An 18044-nucleotide genomic window follows, 5' to 3' on the forward strand; every position below is an offset into this window, starting at 1 on the left:
CTTACATTAAAAAAGTAATTATTTATCTAACAAAGTCTATACTGACTTCAGATTGTAAGTGATATCTGATAGAAACCATATTATCAACTTTTAAGTATATTTGGACTTCATACATTTCATTCTAAGTCAGGCATTTGTATGAGTGTATATGTGTGTGTGGAGAATAATCTCAAGATCTCAATAATTGGTAACGTTTTGATTTTGAGGTTGAAATGGAGAGATTAATAGAGCAAATATTTATCAATTCTATGTTATACTAAGAATCAAATAAGATAATATAGGTAAAGCGACAACATGTTTTTTTCCTGGCACTCAACATGTACATTAGCTTGTATTTGGTCTTCAGGAGGAGAAAGTGAGAGATGGAGAGAGAGGAGGAGGGAAAGAGAGGAGAGGACAGGAGAGGGAGAAGGGGTGAGAGAGGGAAAAGGTATCTAATCTATGACAAACCATTTATGTTCGCACATGAAGAGAGTGAGACTGGGAAAAACCACTGATTAAATAAATTAACATATAATGTAATTATAACTTAAGTTATCAACACTGTACCAATGACATAAGCATCCTTTAGGAATATTTGATATTAATGTTCATACAGATTTATGATATATAGAAATTATCACTTAATATACATATATAGATGTTACTTAACTGTGTCTACAACATCAAAATATTTTACTACAGTATTTGTCATTAAACTATGTTTTATATTAATTAAACTGTTGAATTATAATGTCACTATGAGCTATATTGTTACTTAATAAGATTGATTTATTTTAGATTATGTTTCTATAAACACATGTCCAGTAATTGTACTAAATGTAATTATTTCTCCACCATGAAATCTTCTCAGAGTGACCTAGCATACACCCAAACATGTTCATATGCATGTGTGTGCACACAGAATGCCACCATGACAGCCACCATCACTCATGTGGATGTTATGGACCCCCAAGAAATTATAAAGTGCTTAATTGTGTTATTGTATGAATATTTCCTGACGTATCTCACTTTTAATTAATCCTTTTTCTATAATACACTTACCTGAATATTTGGAAAGGGAATGTTTGGGGCAATCTAATGGGATATAGTCTAGGTTCCTCACATTCCATTCAATACATGTGTATATTGTTTGATTCCATAAAGAAATATGCCAGGTTTTCATGCCGAAAAATAAATATAAGTGTGCTTTTTATAGCCAACTTATCAAAAAATAATTTCCAGACAGAAATAATTCTGCCAAATCTTAAAGAGCAAATCTTCACTAGTGCATGGATGTTTGCAAATTGATTGCTCACCAATAGGCAGTTAGCTCACTTTGCTTTTAAAATTTAGCAGTTTGCATGTATTTTAGCAGTTTAACATGTATTTACCAAGATACATGTGTCTCCTTTTGTAAACCTTTGCAGACATTTTGTTTGTCTTTTCTCTTTTAAAAAAATATAATTTTTGAAGGTTATGCTCCACTTACAGTTATGAAATAATTTCCAATCATAACTACTGAAATCTAAGCAGTTTAATGATTGATACTTGTCATAAAGGTACTGCTGATGGCAGGTATCTATAGTCTATCAGCAAAAGAGAAACATACTGTCATCTGTCTTCCAGGGGACTAACAATGAGGAGAGTAGTAAGATTTTCTGTTTACTTTCTGCACCGATTTTCCTATTAGCAGACACAGTTTATCTCCCTACACAATACTTCACTCTATGCCATGTAGATCAGTCCATCAGTCACTCCCATTAATCTCTCATCAACCTTGGAAAGATCATCACTGGTAGATTATAAGAGGTGGTTTCTAGTAGAGTCTTATTTGGGGCATATCTCTGATAACATATTTTCCTCCAGAAATTACCTGGATAGATGGTTACCCATATCCTCTTGTTTGAACTGTGCATCCAGAAAAATGCAATGCAAAAATGAACAAACAAAAACTTTTGCATCTATTCTAGACTTTGGACCTGAAATGCTTTAAGGTGTATCAATAACTTTTTTCATAAGTGGTGTAAGATTTTTAGAAATGGAGATAAAAAGACAGAAACCTTAACAGCAATGTCGAAGAACTTGAATTTTAATCCCATAGACAATAGGAAGCCACTGAGAGATTTTAGGCAAATTTATGCTTAAGTGTTACTAAAATTATCACAGTTCACTCAGACTTAGATAATTTTTTTTAATATCTGAGAGTTAACTCAGGATATTCTATAGAGAGCGGAAAATTTGAGTGAGAAATGAAACAATGGAACAAAAATTGTATTTGATTTACTTAAACATTATTCAGTGAAGTGAATTACAACATGTTTTAATTCTGGTCTGATGGTAAGTGCCCAGAAAATAACAAGAAATGAATGAATTGCTTTAATAGGGTGTCTAAGGGAAACGACTCTCTCTGAGTTTTAGTTCTGTGTTTCCATGTTGCACATTGTTGTCAGTTGGAATGGTGGCTGTGGTCCCTGAAAGCGTTTGATATCCACATCAGAGAATTGTCAGAATTTCAAGGCATTAACAGCTTGAAGTTCAGTCATAGACTTTAGAGTCTTGGGTATCTGTATTCATTTGCTTGTGCATAGCTTCATGTGGTGTTAGGACTTTAGTGTATTCTTTCAGAATGACTCCCATGTGTTTCCTGGGAATGCCTTGTCTGTGAATTATGCTCTTTTTGCTGTTGCTCACTCTGGCCAAAGTCTGTTCCTCTCTTCAGTGTGATGTCGAAGGCTTTCTTTGGACTGTGCTTTGAGTTCAGCAGTTTTATAGGTGCAACTCTTATGTCTAAAAGATGGTAGCTTCTAAACTGGCAAGTTATAGGTGCTTGTTTGGAATCACTGGGGGAAAATAACTATTATTTTGTGAACGAATATAAGCAAAATGAATTCCAAAGATACTAAGGAGTTAAATATGCAAATCAAATTACATACATACGAGAAGGAAATATAAATACTTAACTGTTTTCAGATAGTAAGGAATTTCTAAACATGAAAATAATGCAAGATATAAAAACTGATATACTTGATTATATAAAAATTTAAAGTGATGTGCCTGAAACATAAATATTATGTAAATAAAATAATGTATGGGAAAAATACCTCTAACAACTGAAAAAAACACAAAGTTTTATATTCTTTATAACACAGCATGATGAATATGATTTTTTCCTTCCAAAGAAACACTGACATGCAAGTAGATCTGTTTCTCACTGGGACCTGCTTTTCTTTTTTTTTTTCTTCTTTTTTTTTTTTTTTAATAAAAATGATCTTAAACACCTTAATCAAATCTGACTGTTTCTGGATACTAGATGGCTAATTGGGGACAATGGAAATTATTTTAATTTTTTATAGTCATGTTTTATACTTCCTTTAATTTATTAGGAAAATGAATCTTATTTAGGAAGAATTACGTATTTGTAATTTTAGGAAGCCTTGTGATGTAGTTCTGGGTGATGACTTTATGTTCCTCCCTCCCTCTCTTGCTCCCTTTCCTTCTTTCCTTTCCTTCTGTCCTTTCTTCTTTGTGAATCAGATTGTTATCAGCACTCAGAACTATTGCATGGTTGCCAGCTTTACTCACTGACACACAGCTGAGCAGAGAAATGTATGTATTTATTATGTGGTTTGTTACTGGTCCTGCATTCCTTATGAACACCTGCCTACCGGGTTTCAGATAAATGTTACTGATTATTAGCTCAGATTACAGATTGCGATTGCCCTTTTGTTTGGTTTGGTTTGTTAATTAAATTGGAATAAGGCAAACATCCACATCAGATGATGGTTAGTTTGGGGCCCATAATGTCTTCATCTCTCTCCTCCACCACAGCTGGTGGTGTCTAGTACGTTGGGTGATGGAGATTTGCAGGACCTCATAGAGTGAAGGGTATATGGCTTTGTCCACAATACGCTCCATATCCTCAGTTCTCCTGCCTTGTAAAGTAAGGAGTAGGGGGTCTGTAGGAACGTTTGGTCAGATCCCAGTCTTGAGCTGTCTGAAGATATTTTTCATTGATTTATACCCCTTATGATGCATGGGTCTCTCGTGTTTTCTTATATATATATATGAAACATATATAAGATGATAGATAGATAGATAGATAGATAGATAGATAGATAGATAGACAGATAGATAAGAAATAAATTATATATTTTTCTGGTTGGGGATCCCAGGCCCCTTCCTTCTTACTTGGCCTTTCTTCATCTGATACTGACTGTACACTGCTGGGCTTTTGCACCATTCTACCTAGTTCCCTGGCTCAGGAGGTCCATTGAAAACCTCTGAAGATGTCTATATGTGTGTAGGAGGGGAAGGAATGGTCACACTTGGCTTTCTGAGTCTCTGTTCAATTTGTAGTCAACATAGGAACACACTATAATGCAAACTAGACCCCCTCTCCGTCTAGCTCCACCCCTTCTGTCCTCCAAACTTGCTAAGCTTCTGTGCATTGTCATGCCTCCCCACTCCCCCCACACCAACAAAGAGTCTCCTTTTAGGGCCTCGGCACAGACTGTCAAGTTAATTTTCTGCCATGTTAAGCCTGTCAACTTAATTTTCACTTTGCCATCCATTCTCTTCCTCCCCAACACAGACACTAGCTCAGCTGAAGACCTAGAGAAGACATTTAGGCACCGGGCATACATGTTCATGCTTCTCTTGAATGCTTCTGATTTCCCCCTTTTATCCAACTTCCTTTCTATTCATTTTGCTCTGTCTCTTTCCTATTCAGACTACAGGATAAACCCTAGTGGCCAATTAAATGATCTTTTCTGTATCAGGTAGGACAAAAGTAATTAAAGATTTGAACAACAGCATTTCTCCCTCAAGTTTGTTTCTAAGTTTTTGATCTTGCAAAAAATATCAGTACTTATCTCCTTTCCTGGAATAATAAGTCTCTCCATTTCAGAAGCAAGAAAACATTTTAGGAGGCTATTTAAACACACTGTTGTAATATTTAAGGGTATACTGTTCCTATTACTTTGCAGTCTGAAAGCACACTTTTAATATTGCCAAGCAACCCGATTTATTTTGTTTTGTTTTATTTGTATTTTAAAAACATATATGTTTTTAAATGGTAAAGCCTTGGTTGTTGGTCAAATACAGTAAACAGAGTTTTTTTCGTTTTTCTTTTTTTAAAGAATTTTACTTGCTTAATTTTTAGCCACAGCATTCCTTACCATCTGTGGTTGTATACTATCGTTTATTTGCTTATGGTATATGAGTTTATTCAGTGTTCTATCTTCAGTTCTCAAACATCTTCTGAAACAGTCATAACAAAGGCATATATATTGAATATAGACATTGGTTGAGGAAACAGATACGAAATCCACAGCAAAAGCCCTACTGTGTCAACTATAGCTATCACTAGAATTGAAGTTTAATGACCTATTATAAAATAGTATTATTAACCACAATATGTTTGTTATTTACTGAATTTTTTAAACAATTAAAAACTCAGTGCTAGAATTTGCATTTCAAATGAATTTTGTCCATTGAAGATTTGCTATATCATTAAAATAATATTGCTGTTTAAAGTATTTTTAATACAGTATTAGGAAAAGTTTTTAGTCCCATAAACCTGGATTTACTAATTTCTAATCTGGCATTTCTATCGAGTCACTACCTTATTACTCTCATTTGTTACTTCATATGTTTCTATCTTTTAAATGTTACAACATCTGACATCCTCAAGAGAAGCTGGCTCCAAGATACCATTTGCATGTCCCGGACTGAACTTTTCACTTCAGCACCCAAGAAGCAGAATGAGTGGCACTGTTCTAAATGTGTTTCAAATAACATGGGTGTAACTAGCTGAGTGTTTTAAATTGAACAAATTGCTAGAAGTTGAATTGTTCTAAATTGAGAACTGCCTGAATAGTTTTTATTAATGTATTATTATCACGATGGTTTTGCTTGCTGTCTTCACAATCTGGTACAATGCTACACACATAGAAGGCACCCAGAAAAGTCTTATGGAATCTTACAGGGAAATGCAGTTATTTCCAGAATAGTCTGAATATTAAGGTAACCTTTTAGGGACATTTAGAGCGCTTTGTTAAAAAGAAGTAGTGTGCCTGCAGTATGCATAAATACACTGAAGCTGCAGGAACTCCTACAGCCTTAACTATGTTAATCCCACAGACATTTTTATGGCTTTTTATTATAAGAATGCAATATACATTTCTAAAGTGTTATACAATTCACTGCCCACACAAAAGTCCACTTTCACATTTCCTGAGTAGACATTTATTCAAATGCCTTTAAGTTGTTTAGTACCTGGCAGATTCATGATTGGAAATGGTCTGATAAATCCTTTCTTTTATTTTGTAAATAATTTTTTAGAGGGTTTAATGAGCATTAAAGCTAAAAGTGTATCTATTTTCCCTAAATTAATTATACTTACTTTCAGAGATTATCTTTACTCATGGGTATTACTTTTACTGATGTTACTAATTTGTATTATAAATATAGTAGTAAATACAAGCTAAGAGATGAATGATTCTATTTTCCCCTAATTTCCTACACCAAATTCCTATGAATAAAATGAATAGGAGCTCTGTTTCTGAGGAAGTAATTCAAATAAAGCATGGGTGGAGTCTGAAAAGTGAATGCAGTACTCTTTTAATATCATATTATTAACTATATTTACTGAAGACTCATTTATATGCATAGAGTAGAGAATATCAATAAACTACTCCTCCATCAGGATAATCAAAATGCTTCACAGCATAGTGAATCACCTACTGGGTAATCCCAAATTTTGGTCCCTACTAGAAGGTGAAAATTGGATGCTTAAGATAAAATGGTAGTCTTGGTGTAGGAATTTCAATGCATAGCATAATTGAAGGAGGAGATAAGAAAATATTTTTCTCACTATTTTAAATTGAATAAATGGAAGAAGATTGTACAAATGTAAGAATATATTTTAGGAATATTATAAAGGAATAAATAGAATAATTGGAACACTGGATGAATCTAAACAAACAATGACATTGAGCAACAAATGTCTAAAACCTTGATAGTCATAAAATTCAGAAGAATAATGTATTAGATTTTAGGAAAATTTTTCAGTCATAGCAAGTGGGTAAGGTTAAAAAAGGGAAAAGTGATTTTCTAGGTGACTATTTTACATAGTATTCAAATTTAGGACTTCCTTAGTTCTTTCAAGAAGGTATAATAAAGACTTATACAGATTTGAACCATGTAAACTTTTTGTTGGAGACCCATTCTAATGAAAGTAGGTCATCTGGGAAATAATTGTCTTGTCTTCTTGTGATTTTTATCATTCAAAAAACAGAAAAAAATAATCTTTAGAGATTTCTGTTACGGACATAGTTCTATTCAAAAAAGAAGAAATGAATGAAGATATAAAGTATAAAAGAACATTGAGAAATATGGTGATGTCATCCTAGCGTTTGTATTAATGAGAAACACTGGCTGAATTCATGCATGGATTTTTATTTTAGGAAAGTAGATTACAGATAGGCCAGATCAATTTTATACATGACCATAGTGACATGGGTTTGTATAATGCAATTTGAGTTGGCTAAGGTTTGTATCCCTGTTTCACAGCTGAAGAGTGTGAGGCTTGGAGAGAAACCCACTTGCGCAAGATTAGTAACTAGTGAGTGGCATGAACTAGAGTTTAAGTAGTGGTAGTTTGAACTTACACTTAAACCTTATGCTTTTATTTATTTATTTTTATTGAAGTATACTTGACATACAATATTATATTCATTTCAGGTACATAACATAGTGATGCAACATTTATATACACTATAAATTGATCACCACAATAAATCTAATAACTGTCTCATTATACAAAGTTATTGCAATATTATTGACTACATTTCCTGTGCTGCATTTTATATTCATGGACATATTTCATAACTGAAAGTTTGTACCCTTTAATCTTCTCCACCCATTTTGCCCACCCTCCTGCCCTCACCAGTTTGTTTTCTATATCTGTGGTTCTGTTTCAGTTTTGTTTGGTTTGTTCATTTGTTTTTTAGACTTCACATCTAAAATCATACAGTATTTGTCTTTATCTGTATGACTTGTTTTATTTAGCATAGTACCGTCTAGTTCCATCTGTGTTGTAGCAAATGGTAAAATTTCATTCCTTTTTATTGTTGAGTAATATTCCATTATATATATGTATAAATAGACCACAATGTGCTATATGTTTATGTATAGACCACATCTTCTTTATACATTCATCTATCAATGAATATTTAGTTTGTTTCCATATATTGGCTATTATAATTATGCTGCAGTGATCATAGGGGTGCATATATCTTTTTGGATTAGCATTTTTGTTTTCTTTGGATAATTACCCAGAAGTGGAATTGCCTGACCATATGATAGTTCTATTTTTAATTTTTTGAGGTAGCATTGTATTGCTTTCCATAGTGTCTGCACCAATTTATATTCCCACCAACTTTCCACAAGAGTTTCCTTTTCTCCAAATCTTCTCCAACACTTATTTTTTTTTGATTATAGCCATTCTGATAAGTGTGTATTGATAATTCGTTGTAGTTTTGATTTACATTTCTCTGATGATTACTGATGTTGAACATCTTTTCATGTGCCTGTTGCCCATCTATATGTCTCTCTTATATTTATTCAGGTCCTCTGTCCATTTTTTAATTGATTTTTTTTTGAAATTAAGTTATATGAGTTCTTTATATATTTTGAATATTAACCCCTTATCAGACATACCATTTGCAAATATATTTTCCCATTCAGTAGGTTGCTTTTTTGTTTTGTGGATAGTTTCCTTCTTTGTGCAAAAGCTTTTAGTTTAACATAGTCCAGTTTGTTTTTTGATTGTTTGTTTGTTTGTTTGTTTGTTTGCTTCTGTTGCCCTTGCCTGAGGAGACAGATCCAAAATATTATTGCTAAGACCAATGTCTAAGAGTGTATTGCCTATGTTTTCTTCAAGGAGTCCTATGATTTCAGGTCTTACCTTTATGTTTTTAATACATTTTGAGTTTATTTTTATATATGGTATAAAAAAATAGTTCAGTTTCATTTTATTGCACATAGTTGTCCAGTTTTCCCAACCTCATTTGTTGAAGAGACTCTCTTTCCACACTGTATATTCTTGGCTCCTTTGTTCATAAATGAATTGACCGTATAAGTATGGGTTTATTTTTGGGCTCTGTATTTGGTTCCATTGATTTCTGTATCAATTAAACTCTATGCTTTTAATAACAACAGCTCTGAAAATTAATTTATTGTAAGCTCATAGGTAACCAGTGTTAACAGTAAAAATGTTTGTACTCTAAAAAATATTTTTCTTCTGCCTGATGAATCTTTTACTTTAATCATACCTTATGATAAAAAGGCCTAATTAAATTTTGCGAAAAAATTTAAAAATAATTATATTGTTATTTTTCACATCAATCAGATTATGAAAATTATAAATGCCAAAAATCTGTAGTGTCACTAATTATACTGCTTTTGACAAGATGAAGTCACAGAAACTATGACCTTTACAATTCTGAACTTAGGTGGATTCTAACGTGGTTAAATTATCGTAAGTAAAATATTTAAATGTCAAAGATAGTAAGCACTTCCCTTGCTTGTATTCTTTTCTTGAACTTTGAAGGTTAGTTTTGGTTGAATGTGTTATGAATCATTTGAGATTTTAAGATGTTTAAATAATTGGCAATATACCTTATAAATTGTGAGGTGTTGGAAATGAGAAACAATTGTGCTTTTTTTGCCTGTCCCAATCTCATCCTCTGTAGCCTCATGATATAAAGATGTGTAAGAAAAATTAGGTAAGAAAAATGTGTAGAAAATGAGAAAGACAACCTTCATCTAAATTGATCTTTTGATGATTTTAATAACTAGGAGCAATTCAGTTCATCTGAATCTAGTTATTACTGCTATAGTTGAACCTTGAACAGTGTGAGTTTGGGGCACTGACCCTCCAGGAAGTTAGAAATCCAAGTATAACTTAGCCCTTTGTACCCATGGTTCCTCTGTTTCCACAGTTCTGCATCCTCAGCTTTAACCAACTGAGTGACATGTTGTGCTATAGTATTTATTGTTGAAAAAAACCCACATGTAAATGGACTAATGCAGTTCAATCCCTGTTGTTTAAGGGCCAATGGTACATGTTTTGTTTTGTTTTTTTAAAGATCCCACTTTACCTACTAAAGCATTTAGCAATGTAATCCCTTGATAATTGGGCGGGGAAATCATAAGTGATTTATTCTTATTTGTGGCTAGAACTAGTGTCATATTAGTATTTATACTTCTATGTTTTTATATTTCAGAAAATATTACTGGCATTCTTTGTCTTTTCTTTTTTAAAAATATCTGTTGAATATAAAGTATTATTTGCTTTTAATTTCACCATTGTCAGTGTGATGACTAAGTAAGGTTGACTTGATCCAGAGTCAGTTATTTTAAATATTTAGCTGTCATTAGTGAATATTTTCAGAGAGAAAAGAGACAAGAGTAACATAACCTTTCCTGTGTGACTAGGCACTATTCTAGGTGCTTTCAAATGTTGTGTCATTTAAATCTAACAACAATCCTGTGCTTTAAATATGCTTGTTATCCATAATTTACTAATAGAAAATTGAGATAGAGAATGTCAAACTTAGGAAATATGGGCCTAGAGTCCATATTCTTGACCAACAGGCTATACCACCTCTCAAGTGTGAAATTAAAATTATTTAACTTGAACATGAAGGTAATTTTGATGTAATGCTTCCTCTCATACAATGCTTTTATTTCAAGAGAATCTCAGTTGCAGTGAGTATAATAAGTCATAAACTTAGTAAAAACTGCTTGGTACATAATGATTTCTAATACTGATTCCAACAATAATTAGCTATATGGTCTAAATCATTTATCCTCTCCAGATCCAATTTATTCATCTACACAGTACAGACTTTGGCAGTGTCTTAGTTCCCTACGACTGCTATAACAAAACATTACAAACTGAGGGACTTTAAACAGCATAACTTTATTCAGTCACAGTTCTGGAAGCTAAAAGTCCCAAATCAAGGAATCAGCAGGGTTGGTTCCTTCTGGGTGTTCTGAGAAATAATCTGTTACATGCTCTCTGCTAGCTTCGGCTGGTTGCTGGCATCCTTGGTGTTTCTTGGCTGGTAGACACTCCACTCCAATATCTGCCTTTACGTGGAGTTCTCCCTGTGTGTTTGTCTCTTTTATCTCCTTTTATAAGGACACAAGTAATTGTATTAGGACCTCATCTGAACAAATTAGATCTGTAAAGACCCTATTTCCAAATAAGATCACATTCTTAGGTTCTGGGTGGGCATGAATTTTGTGGGGGAGGACTCTATTTAACCCAGTACAGACAAAATCATTTCAAAGATCCCTTCAGTTGAAATATTTTAAGATGTGATGTTGTTAGAGCTTGGTCATTAAGACAGGTCTCAAGATTTAGGATTATTTGATTATTTGGGGGAGATTTTAGTTTAAATTTGGATACTTTGAAAATAAATAATCTCTTAGGCAAATATTTACCTCTATCTGAGATTTTGAAACCACAATTGTGATATTTTGTAAAAGATTCTGATGTAATAAATTATCTTATAATGATATTTTAATAATATTTTCCCCTTTCCTCCTTCTAATAAATAAGAGGCATTAGCTTAATGAGACTAGAGCAATTATTTTGCTGAGAGCGTTTAGAAAATGTTAGTACTTAATAATTTGTTCCATTCACAACCATTATGAGCTCTGTTTGTCACCTGTGAACCCTGCTACTGCTGGATGATTTGGTCAATGAGGTAGACTGCGAAGTTGTTCTGCTGGAGCTATTCTAGAAAGTAATTTTAGACATATTCCCATGTTTATGCTTCAGTTCGCTGTGCTCACCAGACAGTATTACAAATACTGAAAACCTAGTGATTTAACAGCAAAATAAAATTAGAGAGAAAAATCATTTTGCAATGAATTTCTTTTCTTTTCTTCCTTTTTTTCCCTCCTTCCTCTCTTCCTTCTTTCCTTCTTTTTTCCTGCTGTCTCCTCTCCCGCCTTCCTTCCTTCTCCTTTTCCTTCCTTCCTTCCTTCTTTTCATGTTTCCCTCTCTACTCTATCACATTCAGACAACTATCACTATCATTGTCAGTAAACAAATTTAGGGTTTTTGTAAAAATCATATTTTGGAATAACATTATCAATTGTTTTCTGACAATTGCTGAGCATTTTCTTTGCCAAAATGAAAATATTATCAGTAGGTATATTAATGTGCTTGGATTATGGATACAGTTGTTTCTAAGATAATGAAAACAATAACACCTTAAGGGTTATATGATAATTTCTGAACATGGCTTGAGACTGTTTTGTCCAGTAATGTAGAACTATCTGTACATTATCATTTATGTTTTTGATTAACATTCATTAAGTGCCTTCTTTATCCTGTTGAACTGCTAGGCATTGAGGACTTGGTGTCGATTTCAGGAATAATTTCTTTCTTTAATAAATCATAATATGATTAAAGACACTGGCACTGAAACATGACAGCCTGAGGCATAAGGTTTATGCTACTTCTGTTACTTGGCAAGAGGGAATCTTAAAATTTTTCTGAATATCTGAAAATGATTTATTATCACATCATGAATTATGACTTTTGGACAGCATAATATGCTATTTTAAAAGTAGTTTCTTTTATTTTTAATTCTTGTATTTTTATTTAATAATTTAAATAATAGATTAGTAACATATCTATCACTATCCCTTTATTAGTAAATAGAATGTTAAATATTTTACAAATTATCATGAATATGAAGAATGCTTTGATATCTTCTACAGTATTCATTTTTCTAGCAGATCTTTTTCTTGATTCCTTGAAATACTTTTAAGTAAAAGAAGCAAACAGTTGACTATAAATGACTATCATCTTGTGCTTGGGCTTATGAGTTTAAGTAACCTCCAATTCTAATACTTGAGTCAAATGCCAATATTTTATTTTGTTAGTTATTGTTTCTAAATATAATATGTGGACTCTGTTTGCTTTATAGATGACTATATAGTACAAAGTAATCTAATTTTGTTTATCTTCAGCATGTGCCTTTATTCTCAGTGGTGTGTGCTGGATATGTCATGCAGTTATTTTTACAGGGGCCGACTTGTTTTATCTTAAATCTCTATCTCGGCATATAGAAGGCACTCAATAAACACATATATTTAGTGAATTTGTATTTATAAGAATTATCTATTTTATACATTTTTCCTCTTTAAAGGTTTGTATTTCTTCATTGTTTTCCCAACATTGTTTTAGCTTTTTCAAAACTAATAATGATGAATAATGGTCTTTTGTCCTTCTGATTATATAATTAATAGTAATCATAAATGATCATTTATTTTATACATTAATTTATTGATAAGTGCAGTATAAACCCAACTAACTAGCTGAATTTATAAAATTTAGTTTGCTTCCCACCAAGCAGGTAAATAAGCTACTGCTATTTTTTTTTCCATCTAGTCAGTCAATAACAATTACCAAGTAGCTACTCACTATGTTAGGATTAAAAAGGGATTCAGGCCAAAAAATAAAAAAGAGAGAGAGAAAGAGAGAAAGAAAGAGAGTTCATGCGCACATGGTCATGTGGATTTCAAAGGCTAATGCAAATATTTATGATTTTTATAGTAGACCACAGAAATAGGCACAATTGTGGCAGGGAAGAGAATGATTAATTCTGTTTGGGTGTGTCAGAAAAGTGTCACGGAAGTGACATGAGTGTTTCAAGCACAACAGGGTGTACAGGAGGCCATTCCACAGGGAATGGACAGCAAGAACAAGGACAAACCACGGAGGCACAACATGTTAGGGAAGATGAAAGAGTTCCGTGTCACTGCGGCATAGCATGCCTGTAAGGTAGAGGCCACAGGCAGAGCCAAATGGCCTTAAAATTCATACAAGAGTTTGGACTTGAAACTGTAAACAGAGGCAAGCCAATGAAGAGTTCTCAGTAAGTTTGGATTTGAGAAATTCACTCTATTGAAATGCAGGACAGCAGTTTCCAAAGTGTTCTTCACTGCAAGGTCATCTGTTGGAATCTTAATCTTTATGTATCTTGTTACCTAATAAAATTTTTGAAAAGCAAAATAAGCTTTCCTAATACGTGGTTGACACTGGTGTGCTTCCTTCCTCTGTCTGCAGGTCCAATGGTGCATACAAAGCACTTAACATCACATGCTCCTCGGAGAGCAGAGGTGGGTGGGGAAATGGGGGTCCCTGAATGCAGGGGGATGGGGAGTGGTGCCCTCCCTCACTTATTACTTTGCTTTCAGCATATGGCTGAGGATTGCAGTTTCTCTTCCTGGTTAAGTGGTTTTACAGATAATATTGAGTTTTAACTCAACTAATGCTTGACAAACTAAAAAGTTATTTCAAGAAGCTTGTGTTGAAGAGAAATGATAACATACGTACAAATGGGGAAATAAACAGTGCAGACACACTTCTACTCCTGGCTGTTCTTCAGCTGCACAGCAAGGTTAAAAACCAGTGATGAGCTAATCAAATCTGACAAGTAAGCAGCAAGAAATTGGCGTGATTAAGAAGACTACATGAAATATGGATTTCCATATACTTCCTTTAATGATGACCTTTGACCTACTTAAAATCAGTCTTGGGGCACAGCTCTACTAATACGTGGCCTTCAACATTTGCATGAGATTTTCAAAGAAGGCATCTATAATATTAGCAAATACAGAATTTTTTTTTCTGGAAATGTTTAAATTTTTGAAATATCAAATTTAAGTTTCACAAATGGCACTAAACTTAATGGTGAGTGTTTACAAGTTTTTTTGAGGTTATTTATTATTTTGTAAAGTAGCACATCTGTAAAATGTATAAATAACAACATATGCATATATTAGGAAGGCATGCTCACAAATCTCCTATGATAGATGTGTGTGGTTTTTAGATAGTTGAACATTATTTAGTAAATGGACCAAAGGGGTGAGTACAAAGAGAAGGAATCTCATCTTTTGTTAAGTGTTTGAGAGCACTTAGTATCTTTTGGCCTTATCTATGTAGTGATGTATTTGTCTAGGAAATTCATTAAAAAAATCTTTCTCCACTGAAAAGAAACTTAATAAATAGGTGAAATAGACAAAAGTTTTGCACCACATATTTTATATCCAGGTTTTTATTCATTAGGAGATAAATTAATATAATCCCATGTAGTGGGTCGTTGATGAACAACTGCTATTGTTTTCTCAGGGTATTTCAAGGACTCAAGTTTTCTCTGCTGACATACTCATCTAAGAAGAACTTTGTATAGACTTGCCAAGTGAAAACAAGTCTCCTAGCACATAGAAAAACATGAACTTATAATGTATCAGAAGAGACAGTCCTATTTAAGTTAGCCTTTGATAATGAAGGAATGAATTAGCACCTAAAAAGTGATCATCCATCTAAATTCTATCACGATGAGACAAGTTCTAAATTAGGGGAGATAAAATTTATGATGGATGACTGAAGATTATGATGTTTAGTTACTAGTTTACTATTACATCTTCTTCACAGCCCTCATTCATATGACTTTTGGTATCACTTTTGGTCAAAACTGGAAAAAAAAAATCTCCCTCTAGGTTTCCAAAAACCTGACCACACTGCATTTATTGTATTCATTGTTGATAGTGTTGTATCTCATTTACTTGAAAGTAAATTTCCTTGAGGCTGAGGGTCACGTATGCTTTTTTATGTTTTAATTTCCAAGTAGGCTAAGATTATTATGTCATAGGTGCTCAATAGAGGTACTTTGAATTGAATAGAATGGCTTGTTACTAAAATATTGGGCTCTCTGCAGTAGAAATAAAGTGTCAGGAATATTATAGAAGCTATTAAAACTATTATTTATATTTATACTACTGTTAACTCCATATAACTTTGTTGAAGAGAACCTGAAATATAATTCATTTGATATTAAGAACTTTCTGTACTCTTCCAAATATATATATATGCTTCTTCATGCCTTCTAAGGATAAGCATTTTGGAATTTCTAACCACCACATTCACCACCAAAGGAGAGCAATTAAACTCTTAAATCAGGACAGTGTGGCAGCATATCTGCTTTCAGAAGACTTTGTATATTGTTCTTTTTTTGAGTGTAGATAAAGTTAATTTGAAAAAACAATTGAAAAGGGAAAGTGTATTAAAATAACTAGATTTCTGGATATTGAAAGCTCATGCTGAGATTACTAATGTCAAAGAAATAATTAATTCCAGGACTACATTTTTTGACAGCATAAGTTTCATTTGCCCATATCTCTCTGTGGATTATTTGATATTTGTTGAAGAAATATTGCCTTATTTTATTGATGAATACCCACATGAAGGTGTTTAAACTAGCAGCTTCTTTTAGAAATGGAAAGAAAATGTGGAATTTACTATTTCTTCTTTATGGAATGCTGTTACCCAACTGCATCTGGGTCAATAAAATCCAGAAAGGGAATAATAATTTACTTCTGTAACACTAAGAATTACCAGTTTTCACACTGTTCTACTTGAAATGTTTTGCTATTTGTGTAAATGAATTGATGAAGTAGGGAGATTTGTGATGGTAGCACTTTATTTTTCTACCTAGGAAACAGTCTCTTATATACTTATATTATTTAAAACAAATACACAAATAAAAAGCCTCTAAAATAAAAGTCTGTATCTTCCCTAGGTCTTTTAAGTAAATACATGCAATAGTGTAAGTGATGCTGATTGACAGACATTCTTAGAGAAGAAAAGGTTCAATCAGAGCACGAAGCACAGACAAAATTTCAACCACTTACATTATCATCACTTCAGTCAACTCAACTGTTTATATTAATGCACTGGAAGTCAGGCTTTGAAGAGCCTCTCAGTAGTTCTTAATAATTTTCTAGAATGTTAATTCTAAATTTGACCGAAACTTCTATTGCAGGAATTTATATCTTAATACTCCACATTCCACTAATTGTTTCGATCAGCGTACAGGGATATGATATTTTTTTTCCCCAAGACTTAATTCTCAACTTTTCTCTTTCCAGAGACAAAGTACTTGCCCAGAACCATTAAGAAGTCTAATGGACCTGTGAGACTTCATTTAAGTTTTAAAATAACCACTATATCCTTTGAAGTCTAGGAATCTTCAAAATAAAGTTGTCACTAAATGTCACATCAAGGGACAACTGTAACTCTTCTACATTTCCTTCTCTTATGTATTAATTATAATCTTATGGAGTCATAACATTACCCTAAATCGTCTTTACATAAAGACATTATTTAAAATTTTAATGACATTTATTTAATCTTTACAGTCATCCTAGAATGTATTGGCACACTTAAAAATCTTTATCTTGTGGTGGGATTGAGAAACTTTCTGAAGATCACACAGGAAGACATGATATTTTTTTTACTCTTTAAGTCTGTCTATTTTCTTTTTTGAAATGTACAAGCCACAGATACATAACAGTTGATTTTAAGACAGTTGCTCAGAAGTTTAATCTCTTTTTGGCTCAGCACTTTTAGTTATTATGATTGACTTGCTGGCTACAAACTAGTTTTATTTTGGATCTGATTTTTTTACAACTTATTTTTAAAATGCGAATGGTATTTAATATCACATACCAGATGGATACCAAATAGATAGAATTTTATAATTCAGAAAAGAACAAATGCAGGGTATGATCATGGATACCACTGAAGCAGATTTAATTTAATTCCCTTCTGATAAAATTTCTACAGTGAAGCTATGAATGGATCATTCGACTCCAAATAACTGCTAGAGATCATGATTCACCTTCCATCCCCCAGTGGTAGGAACTCTATTTGTATGACATCCAGCAGCTTAAAAACTAACAACTAAGTAACTAACTAAATAATGGCTTTTCAGCTAAGATAATGGATATAAAACATTTCAACTCTATGATTGAACAATGAATGCAGATAATTAATAAAAACTGTCAGGAATTCCTCTGAAGAAGTCTGTAATTAAACACAAGGCTTTATGGTGGAACAATTAAGTAAATTTGGCCTCAGGTATCTTTGCTCATTCTCCAGGGAATGAGTGATGGAAATTCTGGTTTAGAGT

General features: G+C 32.9%; 1 protein-coding gene across 2 annotated transcripts in view; it reads left to right on the forward strand.

Moving 5' to 3' along the window:
- Positions 1 to 18044, forward strand: part of ERBB4 (erb-b2 receptor tyrosine kinase 4) — a 987764-nt gene that overhangs the window by 495164 nt on the left and 474556 nt on the right. The gene's annotated exons all lie outside the window — the stretch shown is intronic.

Source organism: Vicugna pacos, chromosome 5, assembly GCF_048564905.1.
Source record: "Vicugna pacos chromosome 5, VicPac4, whole genome shotgun sequence".
NCBI classification, from domain to species: domain Eukaryota; kingdom Metazoa; phylum Chordata; class Mammalia; order Artiodactyla; family Camelidae; genus Vicugna; species Vicugna pacos.